General features: G+C 45.9%; 2 non-coding genes across 2 annotated transcripts; one reads left to right on the plus strand and one right to left on the minus strand.

Moving 5' to 3' along the window:
* Positions 1 to 2,450: 2,450 nt before the first annotated feature.
* Positions 2,451 to 2,525, minus strand: Trnat-ugu. Its single transcript has one exon. It is a non-coding gene; the product is annotated as a tRNA-Thr (tRNA).
* A 742-nt stretch (positions 2,526 to 3,267) lies between these two features.
* Positions 3,268 to 3,342, plus strand: Trnat-ugu. The gene has a single exon. It is a non-coding gene; the product is annotated as a tRNA-Thr (tRNA).
* The last annotated feature ends 14,380 nt before the right edge of the window (positions 3,343 to 17,722 follow it).

Raw genomic sequence — 17,722 nt, forward strand, 5'->3', positions numbered from 1 at the left:
TGACGTCTGCGTTCCCGCAGAGACAGGAGTGACGACTGCTTCCGAGGTGGCCGTCTCCTTGTTGTCGGCGGTTTTCCCCGACTGCATGACCACCTCCCTATCAACCTGCGTTCCCGCTTCGACCAGGGAGGATGTCGTTTGTGTTGCCGCGTCTACCCCCGTACTGGTGGGGGTCGGTGCCACGTCCGGCGTCGTGCGAGACGCGAGGTACAAGGCGACCCTTAGTTGAGTCAACTCCCGACGCGTCTCTTCTAGTTCCGCTCTCAGGGCCGCACTCTCCTCCGCCATGGCGGATTTGAGCACGGTGATTGCGTCCTCGTTGGCTTCCCGCAGTGCTTGGCGAAAGGCGTCCACGTCGTCTTTGTGGCGCAGCCCGCTTCCCCTACTAAGGTAGGAGGGCGGGAGGTCCACCTTTTCTTCTTGTTGGGCCACCTCTTCGTGTGTGGTGGCCAACTTCCGCTGCTTCCACGTCTTCAGATAGCTGCAGCTGCGCGCGTTTGCGGCATGCGAGCCACCTCAATTTACGCACGCCGCTGCAGTACCTCTTGGTTTGGTGCAGTTTCGCGTGTCGTGCGGTTTCGCCGCACTTAACACACGCAACTACGCCGTCGCATTCCCTGGCTATGTGCCCCAGCTTTTGACACTTATAGCACTGTAATTGTGCGACAGGCTTCCGCTTCTTCTTCTTGTTGCCGCAACCGTTTCTCCCGACTGCGTTTAGCAGGAGTTCAACAGGAGCAGCAATCGTGCCTCTTCCTCCATTCCTACGTCTCGGCATGGCGTTGGGCTAGTGGCGTTGGCGTGCGCGAGCGACGGTAACGAACTGAGCCGAAGCGAGTCGAGCAGCGGAGCGGCGTGCACTGTTCACTGTCAGGGGAAGGTGCTGTTCACACCATGTGCGGGACAGTAGGAATAAAAAGAGGTACTGTTATCTTACTGGTGAAACAAAAAAAATTGTGGAGGGCATCGCAGCATATGGAAATAGGACAAGTCTGCATCATTCAGGAATGCATCCGAACAACTGTCTGAAGGTGATGACACAATAGGCATTTAATCCCATGTTCTACGGTGACAAGTAGCAGATGTCCAATGTTCCGCCAAGGCTCTCTCCATCTCAAACAATTGGTGTCACTCAATCATTATGCGGTAATCAACAGCGTATCGGTGGACAGATGGGATAGAAAATAAACCTTCAATGAGGGATGATGTACTGTAATAAGCAATACAGTTGATGGCGCTATCAATTCTAGCAATTTTCCCAGTTCTTCCATAATTTCAACAACAGCCAGTGACACAGCAGAAAGCTTTCCAGTTTCTGTATCATCACTAAACCATCCCATCACTACTCTTCAAGTACCATATACTAGACTGCAAATACAGATCGACACCCGTGGAGTGCGTACGTTCGGTCATTTACATCAAAGTATACCAGTATACCATGCAGCGTCCTATACCGATGCAGTTGGGTTATCTATTAATTTCTGGCACATCGATCATAGTGCGTAATTTACGATTACGACTGGTCGTCTTTCACTGCGTGGATGAGAGTCACAGAGTATTCTCGCATTCATACGAGTAAGTCGGAGATTGACAAATCCCTCCTAATTTTTCTTGACCAACCGTCCCTGCAAAATGGTCGCCGATTTAATCGGCAATTGACCAGAAGTACTTGCTACATTCTACCTCTCGTGAAGCACCAGAGCGAGCTGTTTCCGTAACTGCTTTTCATTGAAGACTGTCCCGCATCAGTCTTATAGAATGTGTCGCGATATGAAAGACAGTTAAGAAGAAATGTGTTGTTTGTACATGCTGGAACTCCAGGTGGATGGAGTTTGAAACATTTTACGTAAATCAACTGTAACTATATATGACGGTAGTATCTGTTCCCGAAAGAACAGTTACCGTGGATGACCATGCAGCTTTGCTAGAAATAAAATGATAATTAAATGGACACCCTAGCTGCAAACAGGCGTTTATGTACTTCATTGGGGACATGTTGAAAATGTGTTCCCCGACCGGGACTCGAACCCGGGATCTCCTGTTTACATGGCAGACGCTCTATCCATCTGAGCCACCGCGGGCACAGAGGATAGTGCGTCTGCAGGGACTTATCCCTTGCACGCTCCCCGTGAGATCCACATTCCCAACATGTCCACACCACTACATTCGTAGTGCGCCTAATAGATGTTTGCCCATCATACTCATTACTCGTGGCAGATTAATCTACCAAGTCCCGTACGAGTTCGGGCATAGCGTGTGCGTTCGCACAAGAAGGTCAATGGCCGGGAAGCCATATATTTTTAACTATATATGACGGTAGTATCTGTTCCCGAAAGAACAGTTACCGTGGATGACCATGCAGCTTTTCTAGAAATGAAATGATAGTTAAATGGACACCCTAGCTGCAAACAGGCGTTTATGTACTTCGTTGGGGACATGTTGAAAATGTGTGCCCCGACCGGGACTCGAACCCGGGATCTCCTGCTTACATGGCCGACGCTCTATCCATCTGAGCCACCGAGGGCACAGAGGATAGTGCGTCTGCAGGGACTTATCCCTTGCACGCTCCCCGTGAGATCCACATTCCCAACATGTCCACACCACTACATTCGTAGTGCGTCTAATAGATGTTTGCCCATCATACTCATTACTCGTGGCAGATTAATCTACCAAGTCCCGTACGAGTTCGGGCATAGCGTGTGCGTTCGCACAAGAAGGTCAATGGCCGGGAAGCCATATATTTTTAACTATATATGACGGTAGTATCTGTTCCCGAAAGAACAGTTACCGTGGATGACCATGCAGCTTTGCTAGAAATGAAATGGTAATTAAATGGACACCCTAGCTGCAAACAGGCGTTTATGTACTTCATTGGGGCAGCTAGGGTGTCCATTTAATTATCATTGGGGACATGTCCCCAATGAAGTACATAAACGCCTGTTTGCAGCTAGGGTGTCCATTTAATTATCATTTCATTTCTAGCAAAGCTGCATGGTCATCCACAGTAACTGTTCTTTCGGGAATAGATACTACCGTCATATATAGTTAAAAATATATGGCTTCCCGGCCATTGACCTTCTTGTGCGAACGCACACGCTATGCCCGAACTCGTACGGGACTTGGTAGATTAATCTGCCACGAGTAATGAGTATGATGGGCAAACATCTATTAGGCGCACTACGAATGTAGTGGTGTGGACATGTTGGGAATGTGGATCTCACGGGGAGCGTGCAAGGGATAAGTCCCTGCAGACGCACTATCCTCTGTGCCCGCGGTGGCTCAGATGGATAGAGCGTCGGCCATGTAAGCAGGAGATCCCGGGTTCGAGTCCCGGTCGGGGCACACATTTTCAATATGTCCCCAACGAAGTACATAAACGCCTGTTTGCAGCTAGGGTGTCCATTTAATTATCATTTAAATCAACTGTGCTATGAATTCTGGAGTATCATTCCAGCGTCTGGAGTCAGTACCGAGCGTAAGCACACACTGCTATGGCTGCAGGGTTCTGCACCTAAAACACTATATTGTTAAAGCCATACGGTTTGCGAAGTATTAGCTGTGCGGACTGCTCTAATGCAGGACATATATGTGAAACATCTGACATGTAACCACCCTCCAAGTTTTCTGCCCCAGTCACCACGTGAACAACCTTTACAACGATAAAACTACTTCCTTCCACACTAATCTGGTGTCCTACAAAGTGACCAAGCTGTTCGTCACTGCGAAGGCATCATTGGTGTATATCCGCCGCTCAAGCTGCTGATAAACCTACTAGAACGAAGTGGGGAGACTGCTGTTCTGTCTCTTAGGATGTTGATGGGTTTTATACGTCTTTTTAAGTCGGAAACGTGGTACCCTCAATCACATTTCCCGCGTCAGTCGTGCTTATTATTAGTAGTAGCGGTTTTGATAGATGGGCTATGCCTCACTAGGAAATAGAGTGAGGAAAAAACGACATGAATATTTTCGATAATTGATACATTGAGTTACCACGCACACCCTGCTGCACGAAAATGCACATGAAGAAACAGTGACTTCTTACAAGTGAGTAAGCACCACAATCAGTAGCCAAAGGAGATGTAACACACGACTCTGATAGGTAGTTTTGCTCATGTTTAGGATATTATAGCAATTTCGTCCTAACACCACATATCTAGAGGACACTCTCCTCGCTCTAGTAAGGCAAATACATGAGGCATCAGCCCACTCTCCTACAGAACACGCTTAGGAGCGGCTTAACTCTGTGGCAGGCGCCCTGAAGGTAATGACGACAGCGGGCGGGTGCGGCGCTCGGTGCCTCCTAACATCAATTACCATTTAACTGGCAATATTTTTAGTTTTATTGTAGAATTTATAGTAGAAGTTTTGAGCCACAAGTACGATAGTTATAACAGCAGATTTTAGTGCTGTTACAGGCCTTTATTAAAGCAAGTCTTACAAAAATGTGTAGTGAAGAGAAACAGAAATACTGTGTAGTCGTAATAAAGAACAAGACTTCCAATTAAGAAAAAAAAAATCATGAACACACTTTGTTCCTCTGGAGAAGCTCTGAATTCATTACAAGTTACAATGTTGTTGCTGTGTTGAAACGTCCTGGCAGATTAAAACTGTGTGCCCGACCGACACTCGAACTCGGGACCTTTGCCTTCCGCGGGCAAGTGCTCTACCATCTGAGCTACCGAAGCACGACTCACGCCTGGTCCTCACAGCTTTACTTCTGCCAGTATTTCGTCTCCTACCTTCCAAACTTTACAGAAGCTCTCCTGCGAACCTTGCACAACTAGCACTCCTGAAAGAAAGGATATTGTTGGTGTGTTGCTTGCAAACAAATTCTTTGCAACTATTGCAAGTGATGGTGGTTTTGTTATTCTTCATACCACCACAAAGATAGCCCCTTCCACACCTAACAACCTCTTCGTTACTTGCGGGATTGATCAATAGGGTGACAGAAGTCCCTGGATGTCCCTTGTTAAAGTAAAGATTTGAACCCTTTCTCTCAACTGGCTCTTCATTAGAGCCAAGGCCACGTTTTTGAGGTACGTTCTTCTTCTGAAACTTTTATCTGGATTATTTGCTAAGAACAGCACTTGGAAATTAATTCCAGCAATATCCACATACCGGAAAATAATGCCAAGGGTCATCTTCTTGTTGTCCCCTGAGTGGAGTAGGATGTACACATGTAACCAACATCATGTACGCCGCCTTCGGTTGCATTGTAGTCCAGGTTTACAACAGACTGCCCTGTAGAAGTGTCTATTTCATCAGTTTCATGCAATGACGACAGAAAAAGTACAGCCTTGCTTCTTTTCGTTTGGCACGAAACAAGACAAAAGTCATCCTGAAATCCGAAAAAAAAAGTTTCCAGTTTCTCGCAATCTTTTTGGCAAAAACTCCGGAGGAATTTCCTTCTTGTTCGTTTCCAGTGTCGGTACGACGGTTAGCCCATTTCCTAGAACATACTGTCCTAAAGGATGATTACTATAATAGCTGTCCGTAGTTACATTCCTGTGAGTGCTCTTCATTGGTTCAACTAATCTCTTCACAATATCCATAGGCTGCTTAGAGGCAAGATGTGGTCCACGATTCAGTCTGCCGCAGTATACTTCAAAGGTACAAGTGTAAAATGTCTTGCTACGGCACAATGGGTACAACTTCAAACCATACTTGGCAGGCTTATTGGGCATGTACTGCACAAAACCACAACGTCCGCGACAACGAACAAGCATTTCGCCTATGATTGTCTAACCTTGGCTGTAGTTATTTCCTCAATTGTTCAAAAATGCAGAGTGGAGATCGCGGATGGCAGCTATTTCGTCAATTGCAAGTCGCTCTTTTCTCGTCGAAGCATCATCAAACGACCGCGACAACGAACAAGCATTTCGTCTATGATTGTCTAACCTGGGCTGTAGTTATTTCCGCAATTGTTCAGAAATGCAGAGTGGAGATCACGGATGGCAGCTATTTTGTCAATTGCAAGTCGCTCTTTCTCGTCGAAGTATCATCAAACCTCAATGACCGGAGCAAGAACAGAAAGCACTTGTAGCTAAATACCACCCTGAGAATAATTATTTCTGTATCATTTGATGCCCACAGCTCTAATGCGCTTGCGCGTCCTCCTTTTTGTAGAGCAATGAGAAACAGTGCTCCTAAAAGAGCAATTCTTTCAGAAGTAGAAGTATTTCTGCAGTCTAAGTTCCCCGATGATGATCTCTCGTTATTTATATACCTATTGGTGTTCGAAGCAACACAATCAATTATCTCAGAATAAAAAAAATGAGAAAAATTTCAATTTTAGTTCCTGTAGCATTGCATTTCGGGCCAGGTAAGACCTTGATTATAAACTTTTGTTTTACCCGGCACCGCCAACGGATTACTTATCCACAAAGTTTCCTGGTCCTTACCAATATAAAAATGGCACTCATCATATGGTAATTCATTCACTTCATTCCCGCCATCGTACGGTTGTTCAGATTCACTGGAATAATCTGCAGCCTCGATTATTTCTGCTTCAACATCGCTGTCAAAGAAATCAGCACAATCCTCTTCGGCAGATTATTCCAGAAGGCGTTCAATTTCGTGTGGCGTCAATGCTTTTCTTTGTGTGATCCTTCAGAGCAATAGGAAAAGTATAATACTAATCTTCAGTAACTAAAGAATCATTCACGTGGAATGTTTTTGGGAAATATAGCTTCTGATCTTCAAAACATACAGCAGATATTACGCCACATTACTTACGTTACCAGGCGCGTGCGGTACGCAGTGCCACCTCAGTGTAGTTGTCCACTCCACAGATCAGCCACGGCTATTATGAAGGGTCTTATAATCCGACAATAGTGAAACTTGTCGCTTGATAATGCCGTCGGAGCATATCTAGCTCCATAACTGTGTGCTTGGCGTAATAACTTAATTATGGAAAGAAAACTGGCGTTACTGTATGCCTTCACACGCCCGCCGCGGGGTAAAGTCTGATAAACACATTATTTCTTCTCCTAAACACTTATGGAACAACATTACTCGTGAGAATCAACCATAACCAGTAATACCGATATTCGGCTGCATGTGTGAGAACACAGTCCTGGATTGGGATACAAATGTACCGTTTGCTTTAATACAGCGCCTCTGTGTAATACTTATATCGCCCGTGTTGAAGTATGTGTTACGAAAACCCACGTAGTTTACAGGGGAGGGGGGATTAAAACTGGATGCAGACGGAGCATAATTTTTCAGCTTTTCTCGGTCTTGAGTGTCCGGGTTCCCCCAACCCATCTCAGTCATCTACCCGATTCCTAAATCTGCTTTTACTGGGCGCTGCGCAGGACAAATCACTTTCTGACACTGAAACTGAACATTACACAGAACTTCACTCTTTTTGGATTTGAGGCTGTTTGTGGCAACCAGTTTACAAGTGAAAGAAACGCAAAAGTGTACGAATATATGGAGATGGTGAGAGGGTGAGGGGAGGAAAGGAGAAAAAAGTAACAAAGAACGAAGTGGGTGTTAAACGGGAGGAATTATGGATAAAGTTAGAGGAAAGGAAACAGAAAGGAAATATTTCCTTGCACTACGTAGCTTCCTCTTATGCATCTGACGACATGCCCACAGTACTACGCATTTCCTCTCTTTCTTCTAGCTTCAGACTCTCGAAATTTCGCACGTCTGGGCACAAAACTGATGCAATAAGATGTTCGTCATGAATCTCTGTTTTCCTATCGATAACGCTTCTGTTCTTAGCTTAAGAGATGCTGTCTCTGTCCAAAATACGCTATAACTTGATAACAATCTACTTTGGCAGCAGTAAATGCTCGTAAATAAGGAATCAGCCTGAATACCTACCAAGAACTCTAGTTCCGATTGCACTGACTCTGTAGTTTCAGGGACAGAGCAATGAGCTAGCATATTATCGTGCCTTGGTCAAAAGGATGTACCGGGTGCTTCTTTGTTTGAAGCTCATGAGAAACGTCTCGAAACTTAGAGACGAAGTTAGTCAATGCGGTAACAAACTCCCCATTCCGCCCTTTTAATCGTCGAGTTTATTTTCGTTGTGTTAATATGACACCCATCTCGTCGATACGATTCGCCACCGACGCTGTCATATCGACAACAGTATTCCAGCAAACATCTATGCTGAGCTGTACCAGTTTGCGGTCGCAGGTTCGAATCCTGCCTCGGGCATGGATGTATGTGATGTCCTTCGGTTAGTTAGGTTTAAGTAGTTCTAAGTTCTAGGGGACTTATGACCACAGCAGTTGAGTCCCATAGTGCTCAGAGCCATTTGAACCATTTGTACCAGTTTGGTAGAAAGCTTACTCAGACCAGTTTTGTTAAGGTAATTAACGATACTCGTTGAAGTAGCTATTAATGTAAATGTCTGTGGTGCAAATTCTTTGAGAAACTAGTTTTCGTTTAACACGTGTTGCAGTACGGTTGCAATGAAAAGAGCTATACAGAGAAGCCGCTTATAAAGGGAAAAGTTCATCCTTTATATTGGTTGGCTGCCTTGGTCTGTTACAAATGTTGCACCTTCTAAATTCGTGACAGAAAATTGTAACTTTCTAGTGCAGACAAAATTTCTTCCCGAAAATTGAGATCAGATTTGGTAACTTTAACAGGAAACTCCATAATGCGGAAAACGTGTAATTTTATTTGCATTTCGGAAATCTGTCCAACAATGGTAACACATTCCGTTTTAGTATAGTATCGTGCCATTAAGTATACTTCAAAAGCAGATGAATTGGTCACTGAGGAACCTTTGATTTCCTGCTGGACATCTGCTTTAATTTTTTCAGCTGCTTTGGAAACAGTGCGTGATCATAAATATTTATGCGGACATATTCCACATGTTGTGCACCTATGTCTAAAAGTTCTTCAGCCATTCACCTTTAACAATATTATACGAAGGCAGGTCCAGGGTACAGAGTCGAGCGTTACTGCTACTACTAACAGCGTGTTTTGTTCAGGTGTAATTAACTAGGTGTCTCTCAAGAGTTTTTCACTTTTACCGCATTTGTGCGTGATTAAAGTTGATGGCGACGACCCTTTCTTGATACAATAGACAAAATCACATGATTTGTATCGCACAAAACTAACATATTCGTTCGACTGTACACAATGTACGGTCGAAGAATATTTCGATATAGCTGACAACTGATTGTCCCTTGAGAACAGAAAGAATTCTTTCTGCGCTAACTTTTCCTTCACTGCTACTGACAGACACAAATGACGAAGGCGATGGTGACAACTGCACCTCGTGCGAAGTTTTAGAAAGCACCGTGTAACAAAGACAGGTTACACGTTGCACTCAGAATAAGATTCACTCCTTTCTAATAACATACCAAATCACAGACACAAAACTATACGGCATCGCATTCATGCTGGACTTAAATATTCACAGTGCTGATTTTCCATTCTGACATAAGATGCACTGCTGATTAACAACGTTTTAATTACTTATTCTGCAAAGCTTTATAAATTTATACGATGTAAATAAGCCTTCAGTAAACTTCATCGATTAGCTGCAAATTATGTTTCTCTCATACGATATGCATTTGTATACTATAAAAGAGTAACACTTCTGCAGTTAATTATAAAACCATGTGTCTGGGATAGCTTTAATGTAGGCTAGGATTCTTTGCTGTGGAAGGATGTTGCGCAGCTGACGAAGGACAGATGACAGTTATAAAGGCTTCTGTGTTGAGGCTTGTTTACAACCATTGGTTCGTGGTGCTGTGAGTTCGACGGCGTGTCCCCAATGTGGCTGGCTCCAGCTGCTGACAGCATACACTGCTGTTGTCGCCGTCGTTGCTGCTGCGTCGCTAGGTTCTTGGGTCTCCTGGCCGTAGTGAGTGGTGCCGGAGGCGGCGGTTACGAGGTCCCCAGGACTCATAAAATGTACGGGCCCTGTGGCGTGCATCACTTCACATGACGCTATAGGTCTTACGAGTTGCAGTGACCGTCTCCGGCGGGGAACGAGGTACTATTTCACACCAATTTCATAATTCGTAGCTACACGTTGAAGCTCTCGGAAACACATAAAGTAAAGGACCTTATTTTGTGCCTTTTCATGCACATACTGATTTCTCGCCTGAACCTGGACATAGCCAAACGTTCGCGAAATACACTCCTGGAAATTGAAATAAGAACACCGTGAATTCATTGTCCCAGGAAGGGGAAACTTTATTGACACATTCCAGGGGTCAGATACATCACATGATCACACTGACAGAACCACAGGCACATAGACACAGGCAACAGAGCATGCACAATGTCGGCACTAGTACAGTGTATATCCACCTTTCGCAGCAGTGCAGGCTGCTATTCTCCCATGGAGTCGATCGTAGAGATGCTGGATGTGGTCCTGTGGAACGGCTTGCCATGCCATTTCCACCTGGCGCCTCAGTTGGACCAGCGTTCGTGCTGGACGTGCAGACCGCGTGAGACGACGCTTCATCCAGTCCCAAACATGCTCAATGGGGGACAGATCCGGAGATCTTGCTGGCCAGTCTAGTTGACTTACACCTTCTAGAGCACGTTGGGTGGCACGGGATACATGCGGACGTGCATTGTCCTGTTGGAACAGCAAGTTCCCTTGCCGGTCTCGGAATGGTAGAACGATGGGTTCGATGACGGTTTGGATGTACCGTGCACTATTCAGTGTCCCCTCGACGATCACCAGTGGTGTACGGCCAGTGTAGGAGATCGCTCCCCACACCATGATGCCGGGTGTTGGCCCTGTGTGCCTCGGTCGTATGCAGTCCTGATTGTGGCGCTCACCTGCACGGCGCCAAACACGCATACGACCATCATTGGCACCAAGGCAGAAGCGACTCTCATCGCTGAAGACGACACGTCTCCATTCGTCCCTCCATTCACGCCTGTCGCGACACAACTGGAGGCGGGCTGCACGATGTTGGGGCGTGAGCGGAAGACGGCCTAACGGTGTGCAGGACCGTAGCCCAGCTTCATGGAGACGGTTGCGAATGGTCCTCGCCGATACCCCAGGAGCAACAGTGTCCCTAATTTGCTGGGAAGTGGCGGTGCGGTCCCCTACGGCACTGCGTAGGATCCTACGGTCTTGGCGTGCATCCGTGCGTCGCTGCGGTCCGGTCCCAGGTCGACGGGCACGTGCACCTTCCGCCGACCACTGGCGACAACATCGATGTACTGTGGAGACCTCATGCCCCACGTGTTGAGCAATTCGGCGGTACGTCCACCCGGCCTCCCGCATGCCCACTATACGCCCTCGCTCAAAGTCCGTCAACTGCACATACGGTTCACGTCCACGCTGTCGCGGCATGCTACCAGTGTTAAAGACTGCGATGGAGCTCCGTATGCCACGGCAAACTGGCTGACACTGACGGCGGCGGTGCACAAATGCTGCGCAGCTAGCGCCATTCGACGGCCAACACCGCGGTTCCTGGTGTGTCCGCTGTGCCGTGTGTGTGATCATTGCTTGTACAGCCCTCTCGCAGTGTCCGGAGCAAGTATGGTGGGTCTGACACACCGGTGTCAATGTGTTCTTTTTTCCATTTCCAGGAGTGTATGTCAGGCAAGGAAAATAATGTGACGTGACAATTTCGTTGCAGAGCCCGTATTTCCCATGGGCTCCACGGGTCGTCGGGCTGCGTCACGCTCCAGTGTCTGAAGCGTAGTGGCCATCTGTTAGTACCCCAGGGAGGATGGAGATGGCTGGATCCTCACATCATACTCTCATACTCTCGAGACATGTCATACTGTCGGGAAGATGGTCAAGTGTGGGGCTGCCCTTGGCGCCTGGATGCTTAGGTGGCAGGCAGAGTTCGTGTCCCGGCGCTTGTAGAAACGTCTGCGTCACCAGCGCGATGTGGAGAAGCACAGGGTGGGCGTCACAGAACTGCCAGCTGTTCGATGATGACGAGTTGGTTCTTTTGTCTTTAAATACTCCTTTCTCATGATGATTTCACAGTAACGTTGGCGTTAGTCAGTCGCCCCGATTGTTCTGTACTGGTGCCGACGACCCAGGTGTCTTAATTGAGCTGCAATACCTCTCTGAAAGCTCGCTCTATTTCAGTGCCTGTATTCCGTAAGCACAGAGGTGGTTGTGAAGCCGCTGACCATGCAGTATCCTGATTCTGCCTTGACACTGCAACTACTGGTCCTAAGTCTCGTTTATAACTTTTCCACGTTACATTTCTCCCATCCACAAAGAAAATTCTCCCTCGAATTTTCTTTAAATACGAACACTTGTTGAAAAAACTAAAACTCCATCCGCACAGGTATTGGAAGGCCCAACGGTCCCGACCGGCCGCCAAGTCATTCTCAGTCCACAGGCGTTACTATATACGGATATGGAGGGGCATGTGGTCAGCACACCGCTCTCGCGGCCGTATGTCAGTTTACGAGACCGGAGCCTCTACTTCTCAATCAAGCGGCTCCTCAGTTTGCCTCTCAAGGGCCGAGTGCCCCCTGCTTGCCAACAGCGCTCGGCTGACAGGGTGGTCACCCATCCAAGTGCCAGTCCAGCCCGACAGCGCTTAACTTCGGTGGTCTGACGGGAACTTATTTACACTCCCCTTTTCCACCTTTATCTACGGTTTCGCTTTGTCCTTTGCACAATGTACATTAGGCGTCTGACTTCACTACCACTTAGCTCTACACAGAGATCATTGTTCATGGTTCACTTCATCCGTCGTCAAATTGCTTCTGTTTGGTGCTATTATGACTAATTTTAACTCTCAGGGTGAAGCCTGTCAGGGATGGGATTTGGTCTACTTTCCTATTGAACTGCTAGTGCACGATTCCTATTACTGCGAAAATTATACAGGCATCTGAGGATGAGGATCGGAGTACCTTTCTTTGTGTTCCAAAAGGAGTTCCACTGACATGCAGCCATGCTTCGTAGCTAACATTCGATCTAGGGAAACATGTAGGGTCGGGTCTAACGAGTTATTTAGAAACGATAGGTTTGCTGCGGGTAAAATTTCAAGGGGTAGATGGGATACATAAGTCAGTGCGTAGATTATATTCAGTGAAGTGGTTCTTGTCACGGTGCCACGTAATCGGGATGTCTCTCTGGATGTGTCACATTGGGTTTCATTAATTAACAACCCTTGACCATGTAGTTCTATTCGCTGTGTGCCAGTTTGTCGACCTCGCTCTTAACAAGTACAGATAGTGACATTATGGTTTGCTACAGAATATAGCCAGTATAGACCAACTCTGGAAAAGCTCTGCTTCGTCCAAGATGACATCTTTCAGATATTTTATAGCATAATTTTGGCTGTTTAACAAGGAAAACTCACATGACCTCGGAACGTTATGTACCTGTTTCGCAGAGCAGATGGTGAATGGCCCAGCTTGCCAGTGTAGTGATTCCTGTGTGAAGAGCGGGAGATGGGAATGTCTGTTCGATGCCATCAGGTGTGCTTTCTGCACTTTTAACTGAACAAATTTTCGTAGAGCCTTTCATGCCAAGGGGTCTACATGAAAAATGTAACACTTAAATCTACAGATCTTCCACGTTCATGGTAGCTGAATATGGCTTGTTCTTATAATGACAGAAATTCTTTCCTCACTGCTGTTAGTAATTCTAATGGTGTGGGTAATTCAGCTTGGATTTTCCACAAACCTTCGAGGAATTGATCCGGTGGTATAGCAGTGTTGTTGTGGTCTTTAGTCCTGAGACTGGTTTGATGCAGCTCTCCATGCTACTCTATCCTGTGCAGACTTCTTCATCTCCCAGTACCTATTGCAACTTACATCCTTCTGAATCTGTTTAGTGTATTCATCTCTTGGTCTCCCTCCACAATTTTTACCGTCCACGCTGCCCTCCAATACAAAATTGGTGATCCTTGATGCCTCAGAATATGCCTTACCAACCGATCCCTTCTTCTTGTCAAGTTGTGCCACAAATTCCTCTTCTCTCCAGTTCTGTTCAATACCTCCTCATTAGTTATGTGATCTATCTATCTAATCTTAGGCATTCTTCTGAAGCACCACATTTGGAAAGCTTCTATTCTCTTCTTGTCTAAAGTATTTATCGTCTATGTTTCACTTCCTTACAGGCTACACTCCATACAAATACTTTCAGAAACGACTTCCTGACACTTAAATCTATACTCGATGTTATCAAATTTCTCTTCTTCAGAAACGCTTTCCTTGCCCTTGCCAGTCTACATTTTATATCCTCTCTACTTCGACCATCATCAGTTATTTTGCTCCCTAAATAGAAAAACTCATTTACTACTTTAAGCGTCTCATTTACTAATTAATTCCCTCAGCATCACCCGATTTAATTCGACTACATTCCATTATCCTCGTTTTGCATTTGTTGATCTTCATCTTATATCCTCCTTTCAAGACACTGTCCATTTCGTTCAGCTGCTCTTCCAGGTCCTTTACTGTCTCTGACAGAATTACAATGTCATCGGCGACCGTTAAATTTTTTATTTCTTCTCCATGGATTTTAATTCCTACTCCGAATTTTTCTTTTGTTTCCTTTACTGCTTGCTCAATATACAGATTGAATAACATCGGGGATAGGCTACAACCTCTGTCTCACTCCCTTCCCAACCACTGCTGCCCTTTCATGCCCTTCGAGTCTTAGAACTGCCTTCTGGTTTCTATAAAATTGTAAATAGCCTTTCGCTCTCTGTATTTTACCCCTACCACCTTCAGAATTTGAAAGAGAGTCTTCCAGTCAACATTGTCAAAAGCTTTCGCTAAGTCTACAAATGCTAGAAACGTAGGTTTGCCTTTCCTTAATCTATTTTCTAAGATAAGTCGTAGGGTCAGTATTACCTCCCGTGTTCCAACATTTCTACGGAATCCAAACTGATCTTCCCCGAGGTCGGTTTCTACCAGTTTTTCCATTCGTCTGTAAAGAATTCGTGTTAGTATTTTGCAGCCGTGGCGTATTAAACTGATAGATCGGTAAATTTCACATCTCTCAACACCTGCTTTCTTTGGGATTGGAATTATTATATTCTTCTTGAAGTCTGGGGGCATTTGGCCTGTCTCAAACATCTTGCTCACTAGATGGTAGAGTTTTCTTTGGCCTGGCTCTTCTAAAGCTGTATAGCAGTATTGGTGTTAAATCCCCGCAAACAGCGGGTAATAAGGCTTCCTGTAATGCTGTGGTCTCAGTGTGCGCATCAGTAACACTATTGGCAAGGTGATGGAGTAATTTAGCAAAAATTAACTGGGTATCTATGATATCCAGACGATCCCTGAATATGCCTAAGCCATGATTAGTACTATCGGCTGCTGCCTGAATTTGGGTCATTAGCGTTACGGCCAAAGTGCGTAATGGTCTCGTCAGTGTTTCAAATGGTTCAAATGGCTCTGATCACTATGGGACTTAACATCTGAGGTCATCAGTCCCCTAGAACATAGAACTACTTAAACCTAATCAACCTAAGGACATCACACACATCCATGCCCGAGGCAGGATTCGAACCTGCGACCGTAGCAGTCACGCGGTTCCGGACCGAAGCGCCTAGAACCGCTTGGTCACAGCGGCCGGCCGTTAATGTTTATTCTGGCTTTCTCCAGACTGGTGAGGTGGCCAGTGTGCAAGACCACTATCCTTGCTGCCTTTTATATTGGCCTGTACTTTTTGTTACGCCTTATTAGTAGTTTCTAGGTCCTCTGCTTCTGCTATTCCGATAACTGTTTTCGAAATTCGACTTGCCACGCCTAGCCAACTCTTTTTCGTCACACTCCATATTTATCAGGAGCTGTAACGTCCATGAGCTGTAACTTCCACCCTCCTAATTTCGTTCCCTGCACCCTAATATTGTAATCTATTCTGATGATCTGACAGTATCACGTCGTTTTGTCATGTAAACCAGACACTACATGTTAGAGGACTTACTTTGATTGCTTCTGCCCCCCTGCACCAGCACAATAGACCTATTATGACGAGGCTTTTCATTTTGTTTTCCCTTTTTTCCTTCCCTTTTCCCCCGATTATCATCTTCTTTCAAGGAAGCTGCTGACAGTGGAGACAGAACCTCTATGGTCCCGTTAAAGGGACGAAGTTCACTGGCGTGAACTATGATGTGGGGGAGAGATGGAAATTATAGCTTGGCATTAACATACAATATTATTTCTATCCCCTGAAACGGGCCTTGAAAACGTGTCACAAACTTTTTAGATTTTCCTTTCGGGACATACGGGTTGTTCATCATAACCCATTGATCTACGTGGTACCTAGGTAACACTGCTTTTGTATTATATATCCTGTCTTGCCATTCCAAAGCTGTGCTGTTCATCTTTTCCACCTGCCACTTACAACACTCAAAAGGAGACAGCTCTCTCAGACCAGAATCAATCTCATACAGGAAGAACCGTGTTCCCTCTTGGGTTTTCGCATTATACGCTCCCATTACGTATGCAATTAGAGCGTCCCAGTTATAATGCCGCAAGTTAACACAGCAACTTAGCATCGTTGCAGTTGTCGATTAAACGCTCTCTGTTCGACCGTTTGCCTGTGAATGTGAAGCACTGGTCTGAAGTTTCTTAATGTGCAATGGTCGGCATAACTGCTCGGACATATTCACCACCGGAAAAAAAGTTAGTACATCAGGAAAGACGACTTCGATTTTGATGAGATGACGCCACATACCACCTGAGGGTAGTAAAAGTACTGATAATTGTTTCAACGTTGTACGCCAACAGATAGAGCAGTGGCGTAGCTACCAGAGCGACATTTGTGTCCATCCTTTGATAGGGATTGCTCACAGCCAGAAACATCCGTGTGAAGCAAACATGTGAAGCATGCAGGCAACTATGCCACAGAGATGCACTAGTGCTTCCTACAACCAACTGAGAGAGTCTGAAAGGAGTCAAATTGTGGCCTTCTGAGTGGCGGGATGGTCCTTTTGGAGAACTGCCACACAAGTTGCACATGCTGCGTCAGTTGTGCAACGACGCTGGTATCAGTGCTCATGTGAACATTTCATACTATTTTGACGATGTTCTGGACGTCCACACAGCACAGACCCCCCACCAGGATCGTCGTACTGTAACGGCAGCAATGGCACCTCTTACAGCTGTTTATTAGATGTGTGGCTAAGGTCACGCACACCTCTAGCACGTCTCCCTCTGACACCACGGCAACAACGTGCATGGCTCGGTCAGAGGATCGCTTGGAAGATGGAATGGCGCAATGTGGTCTACAGCGATGAATGCAGATTCTGCCTGCAAACAAGTGATGGTCGTTTGTGTGTACGACGAAGACCTCGTGAGTGCTGTATTTTAGAATGTATTCATCCTAGACACACTGGCCCCACCCCAGGCCCTTTGGTCTGAGGTGTGATAAGCTGCAACTCTCGTTCGCCTATGGCGTTCCTGGAGCGGACGCTAACCAGCGCTTGGTAGGTACAGAATGTTATTAAACCCATTCTTTTGCCATTCTTGATACAGTAAGGTGATGTGTTGTTCCAATAGAATAATGCTCGTCCACACATTGCCCGTGAAACTCGACGTGTTCTATAAGACGTGCAGCAACTTCCCTGGCAAGCATGACCTGCAGACTTATCTCCAATTGAGCATGTGTGGGATATGATGAGAGAAGAAGTGGCTCATATGACTCGTCAACCAACAACTCTTACAGAACTATGTGAACAGTTTGAGTAGGCATGGCGTTACTTTTCCCGGGACGGTATTCACTATATGTGATCGGTTGGATGCGAGAGTGAGTGCCTGCACTGTTGCCCCTGAAGGCTACGCCACGTACTAACAT

The sequence above is a fragment of the Schistocerca piceifrons genome, chromosome X, assembly GCF_021461385.2.
Source record: "Schistocerca piceifrons isolate TAMUIC-IGC-003096 chromosome X, iqSchPice1.1, whole genome shotgun sequence".
Classification (NCBI taxonomy): Eukaryota; Metazoa; Arthropoda; class Insecta; order Orthoptera; family Acrididae; genus Schistocerca; species Schistocerca piceifrons.